The 16425-nt window shown below is 38.7% G+C and overlaps 1 non-coding gene across 1 annotated transcript; it reads left to right on the forward strand.

Moving 5' to 3' along the window:
• Positions 1-8797: 8797 nt before the first annotated feature.
• Positions 8798-8901, forward strand: LOC112716799 (small nucleolar RNA R71). The gene has a single exon (XR_003160473.1). It is a non-coding gene; the product is annotated as a small nucleolar RNA R71 (small nucleolar RNA).
• Positions 8902-16425: the final 7524 nt, after the last annotated feature.

The raw sequence follows: 16425 nt of genomic DNA on the forward strand, positions 1-16425 counted from the left end.
ACCAATGAATTACATAAGTATCTCTATCTTTATTTTATGCTTTATTCATAAATCACTCATAACCATTTGAATCTGCCTGACTGAGATTTATAAGATGACCTTAGCTTCATACCAACAATCTCTGTGGGATCGACACTTACTCGCGTAAGGTTTATTACTTGGACAACCCAGTGCACTTGCTGGTTAGTTGTGCGAAGTTGTGATAAAGAGTTGAGATTGCAACTGAGCGTACCATGTTGATGGCACCATTGATGATCACAATTTCGTGCACCAGCTACCAAAAAGGATCATTTTCCTTTACCATTCATAGACTAGATGTTAGAAAGACTAGCAGATCATGATTACTACTGCTTTCTGGATAGATATTCAGGTTATAATCAAATTGCAGTAGATCCCCATGATCAAGAGAAAACAACATTCACATGTCCATCTGGAGTATTTGCATACAGGAAGATGCCATTTGGTCTGTGCAATGCACCTACAACCTTTCAAAGGTGCATGCTTTCTATTTTCTCTGATATGGTGAAAAAATTTCTGGAAGTCTTCATGGATGACTTTTCAGTATTTGGAGACTCATTCAGTCCTGTCTTGACCATCAAGCACTTGTTCTAAAGAGGTGCCAAGAGACTAACCTGGTTATAAACTGGGAGAAATGTCACTTTATGGTGATTGAAGGAATTGTCCTTGGGCACAAAATTTCGAACAAAGGAATAGAGGTGGACCAAGCTAAGGTAGAGGTAATTGAAAAATTACCACCACATGCCAATGTTAAGGCAATCAGAAGCTTTCTGGGGCATGCAGGATTCTACAGGAGGTTTATAAAAGATTTTTCAAAAATTGCAAAACCTTTGAGTAATCTGCTAGCTGCTGACACGCTATTTATCTTTGATAAGGAGTGTCTGCAGACATTTGAGACTCTGAAAGCTAAGCTGGTCACGGCACCAGTCATCTCTGCACCAGACTGGACATTACCATTTGAACTAATGTATGATGCCAATGACCATGCCATTGGTGTAGTGTTGGGACAAAGACATGACAAGCTTCTGCATGTCATTTATTATGCCAGTCGTGTTTTAAATGACGAACAGAAGAACTACACAACCACAGAAAAAGAGTTACTTGCAGTGGTTTACGCCATTGACAAGTTTAGATCTTATTTAGTAGGATCAAAAGTGATTGTGTACACTGACCATGCTGCTCTTAAATATCTACTCACAATGCAGGATTCAAAACCCAGACTCATAAGATGGGTGTTGCTTCTGCAAGAGTTTGATATAGAAATAAGAGATAAAAAAGGGACAAAGAACCAAGTAGCAGATCACCTGTCCCAAATAGAACAAGTAGAAGGGGCGTTCCTCCCTCTTATTGAGATCTCTGAAAACTTTTTGGATGAGCAACTATTTGCCATCCAGGAAGTATCATGGTTTGTAGACATTGCAAACTACAAGGCTGTGAGATTCATACCCAAAGAGTATAGTAGGCAGCAATCAAAGAAATTGATCTTGGATGCAAAGTACTATCTGTGGGATGAACTATATCTCTTCAAGAGATGTGCAGACAGAGTAATCCATAGATGTGTGCCTAAAGAAGAAGCACAGAAGATCCTCTGGCATTGCCATGGATCACAGTATGGATGACATTTTGGAAGTGAGCGAACAGCCACAAGAGTCCTCCAATGTGGCTTCTACTGGCCTACTCTCTATAAAGACTCCCGAGAGTTTGTACTTAATTATGACAGTTGCCAAAGATTTGGCAATCTGCCTTATGGTTATGCCATGCCTCAACAAGGGATCCTGGAGATTGAGTTGTTTGATGTATGGGGTATTGACTTCATGGGGCCTTTCCCACCATCATACTCAAACACTTATATTCTGGTGGTAGTGGATTATGTATCCAAATTGGTGGAGGCTATTGCAACACCCACTAATGATACTAAGACAGTGCTGAAATTCCTCCAAAAACATATCTTCAACAGATTTGGTGTCCCTAGAGTACTAATCAGTTATGGGGGCGCTCATTTCTGCAATAAACAGCTTTACTCTGCTATCGTTTGATATGGAGTTAGCCACAGGGTGGCAACTCCATATCATCCACAGACAAATGGGCAAGATGAAGTCTCTAATAGAGAACTTAAAAGAATCCTGTAATGGACTGTGATTAACCGTAGAAGGGATTGGGCAAGAAACTTGGATGATACTCTGTGGGCATACAGAACAACATTCAAAACTCCTATAGGGACTTCTCGATACCAGCTTGTGTATGGAAAAGCCTATCACTTTCCAGTGGAATTGGAACACAAGGCCTACTGGGCAACCAGATTCCTAAACCTTGATGCCAAGTTAGCTGGAGAAAAACGATTGCTCCAGTTACATGAGCTAAAGGAATTCAGACTCAATGCTTTCGAAAATGCAAAAATTTACAAAGAGAAAGCAAAAAGATGACATGATAAGAAGCTGTCATCCAGAGTCTTTGAGCCAGTGTAGAAAGTTCTGCTGTTTAACTCTAGGCTCAGATTATTCCCTGGAAAGTTGAAATCCCGGTGGAGAGGACCATATGTGATTACAGGTGTGTCACCATATGGATATGTAGAGCTTCAGGATAATGACTCTAACAAAAAATTCATTATTAATGGATAGAGAGTCAAACATTATCTTGAAAGCAATTTTGAGCAAGAATGCTCAAAACTTAGACTTGATTAAAGCTTAGTAATAGTCCAGCTAAAGATAATAAAAAAGCGCTTGCTGGGAGGCAACCCAGCCATTAACAAAGCTTATTTGTTAATTAAATGATAATTTTACAGGTTCATATTAATTATCTTCAAGGTAAAATAGCAATTGCATGAGTTCACAGAGTTACAGAAGGATTCAGAGGATAAAACAGCAAAAAGAAGCTCACTGGTGCGAAAATGCCAGTAAAAGCTATTTTGGGCGTTAAACGCCCAAAAGAAGCATCTACTAGGCGTTTAATGCCAGTAGGGATAGCCATTTGGGTGTTAAATGCAAGAATGGATACCATTTTGGGTGTTTAATGCTAGATTTGTAGCATCTTGGGCGTTCAGAAAAACGCCCAGTAATAAAGGATTTTCTGGCGTTTAACGCCAGCCAAAAGCTACAACTGGGCGTTAAACGCCCAGGAGAAGCAACAGATGGGCGTTAAACGCCCAAAACATGCAGCAGTTGGGTGTTTAATGCCAGGATTGTAGGGAGGTGGTAACTTCGTTTTCACTTCAAATTTTTTCCATTTTTCATGTTTCAATTCATGATTTCTTGCATTAACATATTACAAACTCTCATATTTCAACTTCAATTTCGAAAATTTTTAATCCTAAACATATTTCTTAATTTTTCTTTAATATGTTTTCAAACCTTTTTTAAAACTCAATTATCTTTTTGAATTCTTTTCAAATCTTTTTAAATTCTTCTCAAATCTTTTTAAACTCATCATATCTTCTTTTCAAAATTCAGATTTATCTGTTTCAAATATCTTTCATATCTTTTCAATTTTAAATTACATCTTTTTCCTATCATACTTATCTTTTACAAATCATATCTTCTATCATATCTTTTTCAAAATTTTTTTGAAAAAACCCACCCCCTTCCCTTTAAATCCACGTTTGACCTCCCTCCTCTCCTCCACAATTCGAACTTGGCTCTCCCTCTATCCCTCTCCTTTCCTTTCTTTTGCTTGAGGACAAGTAAACCTCTAAGATTGGTGTGTTTATCCGTGATCACTAAACCAATACCCACTACGATCATGGCTCCTAAGGGAAAATAAACCACTCTAAGGGGCAAGAAAGAGAATATTCCAAAACCACTTTAAAATCAAGGGAAGTTTTTAACCAAAGAACATTCAGACCATTACTACAAAATAATGGGTCTTAGGTCAGTGATCCCGGAAGTTAAATTCGATCTGAAAGAAGACGAATATTCGGAGATCCAATAGCAAATTCAAAATAGGAGCTGGAAAATCCTAGTTAATCCTGAAACAAAGGTGGGAAGAAACATGGTTCAGGAATTCTACTCTAATCTGTGGCAAACAGACAGGTAGAGAATAGCTGGAACTGCCTTCTATGACTATCAAACTCTAGTCAGAGGGAAGATTGTTCACCTCTACCCTGAGAAAATAAGAGAGATCTTCAAGCTGCCTCGGATGAAAGATGACCCAGACTCCTTTAATGGGATAATGATGAGAACAAATAAGGGCTTAGATGAAATTCTAGAGGACATATGCCTCCCTGGAATCAAGTGGACAACCAACACAAAGGGTGTCCCAAACCAAGTCAAGAGAGGAGATCTCAAACCAGTTGCTAGAGGCTGGCTGGACTTTATTGGGCGTTCTATACTGCCCATTAGCAACCGCTCTAAAGTCACCATCAAAAGAGCAGTAATGATCCATTGCATTATGTTAGGAAAAGAAGTGGAAGTTCATCAACTGATCTCTTGTGAACTTTACACAATTGCAAATAAGAACTACAAAGATGCCAAATTGGCTTATCATAGCTTAATCTCTATGCTATGTAAAGATGCTGGGGTAAAGATGGGAGTAAATGAGTATATCTCAACTGAGCAACCAATCACCAAAAAGTCAATGGAAGGACAACAAGTGCAGCACGACCCCATCAAGAGGAAAGCACATGAGTTCCTCCCAGAAATCCCTCAAATTGAATACCTGGAGCGTCTTGAAGCATCTATTACCAAGTTACAAGAAGCTATGGACTAACTAAAGGAAGAACAGAAAAATTAAAATACCATGCTTTGCAAAATGCTTGGGGAATAAGAAGAGCAAGGGCATGAACTAAAGCAACTAAAGCGTTAGAAGCTATCTCTTGAAGGGCCAAGCACCCCACAGACTAAAGGAGCATCCACTTTCCAAAATAAAGGTTATTGAGTCCTAATCTTAGCCTTAACTCTGTAATAATTGTTCTTATTAGGAATTACCTTAGAAGTTATATATGAGTAGCAGTAATTAGTATCTCTATTTTAGATACTAATTACTGCTACTCATATATAAAAGGCAAGGACAAAAAGGATCCAAGGCTTTAAACATCAATGGAAAGGAGGGCCTAAAGGAATAAAGCTTGAGACTGAGTGGTTAAAGTCGTGATCCAAGGCAAAACAGTGTGCTTAAGAACTCTGGATACCTCTAATTGGGGACTTTAGCAAAGCTACATCACAATCTGAAAAGGTTCACCCAGTTATGTGTCTGTGGCATTTATGTATCCGGTAGTAATACTGGAAAACAAAGTGCTTAGGGCCACGACCAAGACTCATAAAGTAGATGTGTTCAAGAATCAACATACTAAACTAGGAGAATCAATAATACTACCTGAATTCTGAGTTCATATGGATGCCAATCATTCTGAATTTCAAAGGATAAAGTGAGATGCCAAAACTATTTGGAAGCAAAAAGCTACTAGTCCCGCTCATCTAATTAGAATCTGAGCTTCACTTAAAACTCTGAGACATTATTGCTTCTTGATTTCTTTTTATCCTATTTTATTTATCTACTTGCTTGGGGACAAGCAACAGTTTAAGTTTGGTGTTGTGATGAGCGGATATTTTATACGCTTTTTGGGGGTAATTTCATGTAGTTTTTAGTATGTTTTAGTTAGTTTTTAGTATATTTTAATTAGTTTTTAGGCAAAATTCATATTTCTGGACTTTACTATAAGTTTGTGTGTTTTTATGTGAATTCAGGTATTTTCTGGCTAAAATTGAGGGAGCTAAGCAAAAATCTGATTCAGGCTAAAAAAGGACTGCTGATGTTGTTGGATTCTGACCTCTCTGCACTCGAAATTATTTTTTGAAGCTACACGAGTCCAATTGGTGCGCTCTCAATTAGGTTGGAAAGTAGACATCCAGGGCTTTCCAGCAATATATAATAGTGCATACTTTGCTGGAAGACAAACGACGTAAACTGGCGTTTAACGCCAGTTCCATGTTTCATTATGGTGTTAAACGCCAGAAATAGGTTGGAAATTGGAGTTAAATGCCCAAAACAGGTTACAACCTGACGTTAACTCCAGAAACATCCCAGGCACATGAAAAGCTCAAGTCTCAGCCCCAACACACACCAAGTGGGCCCTAAAAATGGATTTCTGCACTATCTATCTTAGTTTACTCATTTTCTGTAAACCTAGGTTACTTGTTTAGTATTTAAACAACTTTTAAAGATTTATTCCATACCTTATATGACATTTTTAGATCTGAACTTTGTATTTCTGACGGCATGAGTCTCTAAACCCCATTGTTGGGGGTGAGGAGCTATGCTGTGTCTCGATGAATTAATGCAATTACTTCTGTTTCTATCTAAGATATTCATTTGCACTTCAATATTATGAATGTGATGATCCGTGACACTTATCACCATTCTTAACCTATGAACGCGTGTCTGACAACCACCTCCGTTCTACATTAGATTGAATGAGTATCTCTTGGATTCCTTAATCAGAATCTTCATGGTATAAGCTAGAATCCATTGGCAGCATTCTTGAGAATCCGGAAAGTCTAAACCTTGTCAGTGGTATTCCAAGTAGGATTTAGGGATTGAATGACTGTGACAAGCTTCAAACTCACAAGGGTTGGGCGTAGTGACAGACGAAAAAGGATCAATAGATCCTATTCTAGCATGAGTGAGAACTGACAGATGATTAGCCATGCGGTGACACGCACCTGGACCATTTTCACTCAGAGGATGGATGGTAGCCATTGACAATGGTGATCCACCAAGACATAGCTTGCCATAGGAGGAACCTTGCGTGTGTGAAGAAGAAGACAGGGGGAAAGCAGAGATTTAGAAGGCAAAGCATCTCTAAAACTCCAACATATTCTCTATTACTGCATAACAAGTATTATTTAATCCATGCTTTTTATTTACTACCAATCAAAACTGGAATTATTATTACCCTGACTAAGAGTTACAAGATAACCATAGCTTGCGTCAAGCCAACAATCACCATGGGATTTGACCCTTACCCACGTAAGGTAATACTTGGACGACCCAGTGCGCTTGCTGGTTAGTGGTGCGAGTTGTGAAAAGTGTGATTTACAATTTTGTGCACCACTACTGTGCTTGTTTCTTCCACCAATGCCTTATTGTGATCCTCCCTTGATTCTTTGTTTTCTTGATCTGCTTCTTGTGACGGTTTGAAGACATTGAAGGTAAGTTGTTCATCATGTATCCTTAGTATTAGCTCTCCTCGCTCCACATCTATAAGTGCTCTGGCTGTGGCTAGGAATGGTCTCCCTAATATCATTGGATGGAGGTGACTCTCTTCCATCTCCAAGATAACAAAGTCTGTAGGAAGGAAGTAGTTCCCAACCTTCACCAAAACATTTTCAACCACTCCTATTGCTTGTTTTTTAATTTTGTCTGCCAACTTGATGATTACATCCGTGGGCGTTAGCTCATTGATTTGAAGCTTCTTCATGAGGGATAAAGGCATTAAGTTGATGCTTGCTTCCAGGTCACAAAGTCCCTTATCAATCCTTGTTTCTCCTATAGCACAAGGGACGTGAAAGCTCCCTGGGTCCTTCCTTTTTGTAGGCAACTCTGTTTGAATGAGAGCACTGCACTCATTATTCATCACTATTGTTTGCCCTCCCCTTAGTAAATTTTTCTTGGTCAGCAGCTCTTTCATACACTTAATGTATGAGGGCATTTGTTGGAGAGCCTTGATGAATGGTATGTTTACATGGAGAGATGCAAACATGTCGAAGAACTTTGAGTACACTCTCCTTTCTACACCCCCCATTGAGTCTTTGGGGAAAAGGTGCATATGGGTTCAGAATCTCCTTCTCCCTTAGCTCCTTCCTTTGTGTGGGGTTGGTTTCATGGTCACTCTCTTCTTGCTTCTCTACTGGAATATCTTGAGAGTGTTCTAATGGTTTGTTCAGTTCTTCCACACTCCCCTCATCACTTATAGCGATCATCTTACATTCTTCCCATCTTACCTTCTTTGCTTCACCTCTCGGGTTTTTCTCTGTGTCACTTGGGAAGCTATCAGTAGGCTAGGGAATCTGCTGAGAGAGATATCCCACTTGAGACTCCAGCCTCTTGATGATGTCTCCCTGGTTTTTAATATTAGCTCCACTTCATCCTTGAACACTCTGTTGTCTTAGACTTCCTTGCATATTCCTTCAAGTAGAGTCTCAATTCTGGAGAGTCTATCTTCGGATGGTGATTGTGAATTGAGGTAGGAGGGGTGAGAAGGGTCATTTTGGTTTTGATACGGATGTTGAGAGGTACTGTTGGGTGGTTGTTGATATGATCTCTGTATGGAATGTTGGTTAGTTGCATTGTTGTTGGGGTTGTGACGTCTCTGATCTTGGCCTTGATCTTGTTGATTTCCCCACCCAAAGTTTGGGTGGTTCTTCCAACAACGATTATAAGTTTTGGAGTATGGATCATTGGCCTACCTAGGTGAGTTCCCAATATAGTTGGCTTGTTCCCGGTCACTCTTTTCCTCTGTATTTACTCCTTCTTGAACTGATGATGAAGTGGTGACTGCTGTGACTTGGTTTCCTTCCATCTTTTTGGTAAGGTCAGCTAACTGCTTGGTGATCATCTTGTTTTGAGCTTGCAGTGCATCCATGTGGTTTAGCTCCATCACCCCTCGAGTGTTGCTCCTTTCAGAAGCATAGAAGTAGTCATTCTTAGCTACAGTCTCGATGACATCTATGGCTTCTTCAATGGTCTTTTTCTTATTTAGAGATCCCCGGATGAGTGGTGTACTACCTTCTTTGATTCATAAGAAAGACCCTCATAGAAAATGTGTAGTTGCACCCATTCATTGAACATGTCTGGAGGGCACATTCTTGTTAAGTCCTTAAACCACTCCCATGCCTCATAGAGAGTTTCACCATCTTGTTGCCTGAAGGTTTGTACCTCAGCTCTCAACCTGTTAATTCTTTGAGGAGAATATAATCTCGCCAAGAATTTGTTCACCACATCTTCCCATGTTGTAAAACTCTCCTTCGGGAAAGATTTCAGCCATTTAGATGCTTTATCTCTGAGTAAAAAGGGGAACAAAAGCAGTCTATAGGTGTCAGGATGAACACCATTAGACTTCACAGTATCACATATCCTTAGGAAGGTGGTTAGATGTTGATTGGGGTCTTCTTGGGCGATTCTTCTGAATGCACAGTTGTTCAGAACAAGGGTGATGAGCTGGGGCTTTAGTTCAAAGTTATTGGCATGTATGGTTGACTTTTGAATGCTACTTCCATAATTTCCTCAATTTGGATTAATGTAAGAACCTAAAACTCTTCTCTCTTATCCAGCATGATTCAATAGACCTTCTCTTGCATGGTTGTGAGCTTCCTCTTCATGGTGGTTCTCCATATTCTCCTCCATGTCTGTTTCAAAATACTCCCCCTCTTCCTCAGCACCAATGACTTTCTTCCCTCTTGCTTCCTTCCTTAATCTAAGGAAGGTCCTCTTAGGTTCAGAATCAAAGGAAGTTAAAGCTCTGCTTCTTCTACCTGTCATACAACCAACAGAGCAAGAAGTAAGAAAGAAAATAAATGAAGAAATTACTCTTGTTAGAATGGTTGTTAGTGTGAGTGGTGCAATGTATCAAACAGTTAGTGGATTAGTGAACTAAATTGTAGATAGCAAGGAAAATAGATGAAGAAGAAAGAAAACAAAAACAAAATAGCTAAACTGGAAGTAAATGACTAAAATGAAATAATCAAAACAAAGAAAATTACTCAATCTAGTTATCCTCCAACTTAATCATTGTCGATACAAAATCAATCCCCAGCAACGGCGCCATAAACTTGATGCACGAAAACTTGTCTCTCAACGAATTTCCCTTCGGCAAGTATACCGAATTGTCGTCAAGTAAAAACTCACAATACAGTGAGGTCGAATCCCACAGGGATTGATTGGTCAACCAACTTTAATTGGAGGAATGTTATAGTTGAGCTAAGCAGAAGTTGAGTTGATAATTGCAAAAAATTAAATGGCGGGAAAGCAAATGATAGAAAATGTAAATGCTAGAAATAAATGACGGAATGTAAATTGCAGAAAGTAAATTGCAGAATCTTAAATTAGGATTTGGGGAGATGAACATGAAAGTAAATGGGTAAGATCAGAAAGGGGGGATTCATTGGGCTTAGGAGATGTTGCATTCTCCGGATCAAGTTCATTCTCATCTCTTCATCAATCAATGCATTCATTAATCTCCTTGGCAATCTTAAGTGATTGGATCCTAATTCCTCGGCAATCCAATCTCGCTAAACCTGAACAATTGCCCAATTCCTTGATTTAATTTCTCATGGGAAGAGATGAACTATGGTCAATGATTATACCAAATGTATTTCCAAATCAAAGTGTTGGTAGGATTATATGTCACTATATCCATCCAAACCCCAATTTGGTCCAACATGAGAAAGCAATTCTAGCATGATCTCTTCATCCCTTTTCCAAGGCTCAGAGGAGATCCAATTATGGAGAGTTCCTTTTCCAGGACAACTAACCAATTGATTTAAGATCGAAAGCTTTCTAGTAAATCAAGAGAAAAGATAGAGGAAGAAGAATGAAAACTATAATTGATCCATCAAATTACAATAGAGCTCCCTAACCCAATGAAAAGGGGTTTAGTTGTTCATAGCTCTAAAAATGGAAGATGATAGAGAAGAGTGCATTCTCAAAAGTAAACTAGAAATTGCAGGAAAGTAAATATACAGAATGTAGTTCCTAATAATGCCAAGCCTCCTTTCTAATTCAAAACTACTTCCTATATATACTACTCTTCTGATCTTCTAGTTAGCTCTTCAAGTCTTTGATATGGGCCCTAGATCTTTAGTTGAAGCAGTTACAGTCTTCAGTGGGCTCAACTTTGCTTGCAGAAAGAATGTGAGTCAGGCATGGTAGGACGTTAGTTAGGACGTTAGTGGCATTAACATTAAGTGTAAACTTGGGTTCGAAAGCGTTAGTGACGATAACTTTGTCACTAACGTTCCAAACCAGTTGATCCACGTTAACTCCAACGTTAGTGGTACTAAGGTGACCACTAACATAGCCTCTTAGCCCTTCGCAAGCGTTATTAGCACTCACTTTTACCAATAACGCTGCTCCTTATCCCTCTTTCCCACGTTAATGACCCACGTTAGTGTAACTAACGTGGCCCTTAACGTGGGCATGCCCAAGCTCGAGGGCGATAGTGACACTCACCTTTGTCACTAACGCTTCAAAACGCCCCTTCTTTCCACGTTAGTGCCTCACATTAATGGCATTAACTTGACCACTAACGTGGTTGTGCTTGCCATCTCCAATGTTAGTAACAAAGGTTAGTGTCACTACCGTTGGCCCATCATTCATTGCTCCACATTACTATTCACGTTAGTGGTTGGTGCATGAAATTGTGATCTCAATGGCGCCAACAACTTGGTACGCACAATTGTAATCTTAACTCTTTTTCACAACTTCGCACAACTAACCAGCAAGTGCACTGGGTCGTCCAAGTAATAAACCATACGTGAGTAAGGGACGATCCCACAGAGATTGACGGCTTTAAGCAAGCTATGGTCACCTTGTAAATCTCAGTCAGGTGGATTCAAATGGTTATGGGGTTTTAATAATTTAAAAGATAAATAAACAGAAAATAAAGATAGAGATATTTATGTAATTTATTGGTGGAAATTTCAGATAAGCGTATGGAGATGCGTTGTTCCTTCTGAATCTCTGCTTTCCTATTGCCTTCATCCAATCCTTCATACTCCTTTCTATGGCAAGCTGTATGTTGGGTGTCACTGTTGTCAATGGCTACTTCCCGTCCTCTTAGTGAAAATGGTCCTCTACGGTTTCTGTACGGCTAATCAATTGTCGGATTTCTCGTATCGGATGAAAAATACCATGCACAGATATTGTATGGCTAATCAATTGTTGGTTCTCGATCATGTAGGAATAGAACTTACTATCATTTTGCATCTATCACCACGCCCTACAGTCACGAGTTTGAAGCTCGTCACAGTCATCCCTTCCCAGATCCTACTCGAAATACCACATACAAGGTTTAGACTTTCCGGATCTTAGGAATGCTGCCAATGAATTCTAGCCTATACCACGAAGATTCTAATGTCAGATTTAGATGCCCCATTATCAGAGGGGAGTCGATGTGAATCGTTGATTAGAAACCCAAGAGATATACATTCAAGCTTGTCTTCATGTAGAATGGAAGTGGTTGTCAATGACGCGTTCATAAGTGAGAATGGTGATGAGTGTCACATAATCATCACATTCATCATGTTCTTGTGTACGAATGGATATCTTAGAATAATAATAAGCATGAGTTGAAGAGAAAACAGAAGTACTTTGCATTAATACTCGAGGAACAGCAGAGCTCTACACCTTAATCTTTGGTGTGTAGAAACTCCACTGTTGAAAATACATAAGTGATAATGGTCTAGGCATGGCCGAATGGCCAGCCCCGATAAAATTCTAAGATAGCATAAAACTGATCAAAGATGTCTAATACAATAGTAAAAGGTCCTATTTATATCAGACTAGTTACTAGGGTTACGGAAATAAGTAAATAATGTAGAAATCCACTTCTGGGCCCACTTAGAGTGTGCTTGGGCTGAGCATTGAAGTTTTCACATGTAGAGGTCTTCCTTGGAGTTAAACGCCAGTTTGTAACTTGTTTCTGGCATTTGACTCTTGCTTGCAACTTGTTTCTGGCGTTTAACGCCAGAAAAGGGCAGAAAGCTGGCATTGAACGCCAGTTTGTGTCATCTAAACTAGGGTAAAGTATGGACTATTATATATTGCTGGAAATCCCTAGATGTCCAATTTCCAACGCATTTAAGAGCGTGCCATTTTGATTTCTGTAGCTCCAAAAATTTCATTTCGAGTGCAGGGAGGTCAGAATCCAACAGCATCAGTAGTCCTTTGTCAGCCTCTGAATCAGATTTTTGCTCAGGTCCCTCAATTTCAACCAGAAAATACCTGAAATCATAGGAAAACACACAAACTCATAGTAAAGTCTAGAAATGTGAATTTTGCTTAAAAACTAATAAAAATATATTAAAAACTAACTAAATCATACTAAAAACTATATGAAAACAATGTCAAAAAGCGTATAAATTATCCGCTCATCACAACACCAAACTTAAATTGTTGCTTGTCCCCAAGCAACTAAAAATAAAATAGGATAAAAAGAAGAGAGTATATAATGAATCCCACAATATCAATGAAACTTAGTCCCAATTAGATGAGCGGGGCTAGTAGCTTTTTGCCTCTGAACAGTTTTGGCATCTAACTTTATACTTTGAAATTCAGAATGATTGGCGTCTATAGGAACTCAGGATTTCAGATAGTGTTATTGATTCTCCTAGTTCAGTATGTTGATTATTGAACACAGCTACTTTATGAGTCTTGGCCGTGGCCCTAAGCACTTTGTTTTTCCAGTATTACCACCGGATACATAAATGCCACAGACACATAACTGGATGAACCTTTTCAGATTGTGACTCAGCTTTGCTAAGGTCTCTAGTTAGAGGTGTCCAAAGTTCTTAAGCACATTCTTAGATCACGACTTTAACCACTCAGTCTCAAGCTTTTCACTTGGACCTTCATGATACAAGCACATGGTTAGGGACAGCTTGATTTAGCCGTTTAGGCCTGGATTTTATTTCTTTGGGCCCTCCTATCCATTAATGCTAAAAGCCTTGGATCCTCTTTACCCTTGCCTTTTGGTTTTAAGGGCTTTTGGTTTTTTCTACTTTCTTTTTCTTTTTCTTTCTTTCTCTTTTTTTCGCCACTTTTTTTTTCACTGCTTTTTCTTGCTTCAAGAATCAATTTCATGATTTTTCAGATCATCAATAACATTTCTCTTTGTTCATTATTCTTTCAAGAGCCAACAATTTTAACATTCATAAACAACAAGATAAAAAATATGCACTGTTCAAGCATTCATTGAAAAAACAAAAAGTATTGCCACCATATCAAAATAATTAAACTAATTTCAAGATAAAATTTGAAATCCAAGTACTTCTTGTTCTTTTGTAATTAAGAACATTTTTCATTTAAGAGAGGTGAAGGATTCATGGAATTATTCATAGCTTTAAGACATAGACACTTGACACTAATGATCATGTAATAAAGACACAAAACATAGCCACACATAAATCTCAAAAACCGAAAATAGAAAAATAAATAGACAAGGAGATTAAGGAATGAGTCCACCTTAGTGAGGGTGCCGTCTTCCTCTTGAAGAATTAATGGTGTTCTTGAACTCCACTATGTCTCTTCCTTGCCTTTTGATGAGCGGATAATTTATACGCTTTTTGGCATTGTTTTTAGGTAGTTTTTAATAGGATATAGTTACTTTTAGGGATGTTTTCATTAGTTTTTATGCTAAATTCACATTTCTAGACTTTACTATGAGTTTTTGTGTTTTTCTATGATTTCAGGTATTTTCTAGCTGAAATTGAGGGACCTGAGCAAAACGCTGATAAAAGGCTGACAAAGGACTGCTGATGCTGTTGGATTCTGACCTCCCTGCACTCGAATTAGATTTTCTGGAGCTACAAAATTCCACATGGCGCGCTCTCATCGGCGTTGGAAAGTAGACATCCAGAGCTTTCCAGAAATATATAATAGTCCATACTTTATTCGTGATTGAATGACGTAAACTGACGCTCAACGCCAGTTCTATGTTGCATTCTGGAGTCAAACGCCAGAAACACGTCACGAACCAGAGTTGAATGCCAAAAACACGTTACAACTTGGCGTTTAACTCCAAAAGAAGCCTCTGCACGTGTAAAGCTCAAGCTCAGCCCAAGCACAAACCAAGTGGGCTCCGGAAGTGGATTTCTGCATCAATTACTTACTTTTATAAACCCTAGTAGCTAGTCTAGTATAAATAGAGCTTTTTACTAGTGTATTAGTCGTCTTTTGACCACGTTACATGTTTGCTCTCGGTTTTATTCCATTATTTATCTTAGGAGACAATTGATCACGATTTGGGGGCTGGCCATTCGGCCATGCCTGAACCATCATCACTTATGTATTTTCAACAGTGAAGTTTCTACACACCATAGATTAAGGGTGTGGAGCTCTGCTGTACCTCGAGTTTTAATGCAATTACTACTATCTTTTATTCAAATTCAATATTATTCCTGTTATAAGATACTACTCGTACTTCAACCTGATGGATATGATGATCCGTGACACTCATCATCATCCGTCCCTATGAACGCGTGCCTGACAACCACTTCCGTTCTACAAGCGAAAGCTAGAATGTGTATCTCTTGGATTCCTGATGCACGATGCATGGTTGCCCTCGCCTGACAACCGAGCCTTCCATTCCGTGAGATCAGAGTCTTCATGGTATAAGCTAGAATTGATAGCGGCATTCATGAGAATCAGGAAAGTCTAGACCTTGTCTGTGGTATTCCGAGTAGGATTCCGGGATTGAATGACTGTGACGAGCTTCAAACTCGCGATTGTTGGGCGTGATGACAAACATAAAAGAATCAAGGGATTCTACTCGGACATGATCGAGAATTGAAAGATGATTAGCCGTGCCGTGACAGAGCATTTGGACCTTTTTCACTTAGAGGATGGGATGTAGCCATTGACAACGGTGATGCCCTACATATGGCTTGCCATGGAAAGGAATAAGAAGGATTGGATGAAGGCAGTAGGAAAACAGAGATTCAGAAGGAGCACAGCATCTTCATACGCCTATCTGAAATTCCCATAAATGATCTACATAAGTATTTCTATCTTTATTTTTAGTTTATTTATTATTATTATTCAAAAACTCCATAACCATTTATTATCCGCCTAACTGAGATTTACAAGATGACCATAGCTTGCTTCATACCAACAATCTCCGTAAGATCGACCCTTACTCACGTAAGGTTTATTACTTGGATGACCTAGTGCACTTGCTGGTTAGTTGTGCGAGGTTGTGATGAAAGTGTTGAGTTATAAACGCGCATACCAAGTTGAATGCCATTATTAGAGATCACAATTTCGTGCACCAAGTTTTTGGCGCCGTTGCTGGGGATTGTTCGAGTTTGAACAACTGACGGTTCATCTTGTTGCTCAGATTAGGTAATTTTCTTTTTGTTTTATTTTCAAAAAACAAATTTCAAAAAATCTTTCAAAAATTTATCACCTATTCTCGAAAATTTTCAGAGTTTTCAAGAATGAATTCTAGAGTTTCATATAACATATTTTAGCTTGGCTGGCTATTAAGCCATGTCTAATTCATATGATTTTGATTGAGGACTTTGGATTCATTACTTTCTTTTTCCTATATGTTTTTCGAAAAATATAAAATAAAATACAAAAAAATAATAAAATCATAAAAATAAAAAATATTTTGTGTTTCTTGTTTGAGTCTTGAGTCAACTTTTAAGTTTGGTGTCAATTGCATATTCATCTTGTTCTTGCAATTTTCGAAAATTC

The sequence above is a fragment of the Arachis hypogaea genome, chromosome 1, assembly GCF_003086295.3.
Source record: "Arachis hypogaea cultivar Tifrunner chromosome 1, arahy.Tifrunner.gnm2.J5K5, whole genome shotgun sequence".
NCBI classification, from domain to species: Eukaryota; Viridiplantae; Streptophyta; class Magnoliopsida; order Fabales; family Fabaceae; genus Arachis; species Arachis hypogaea.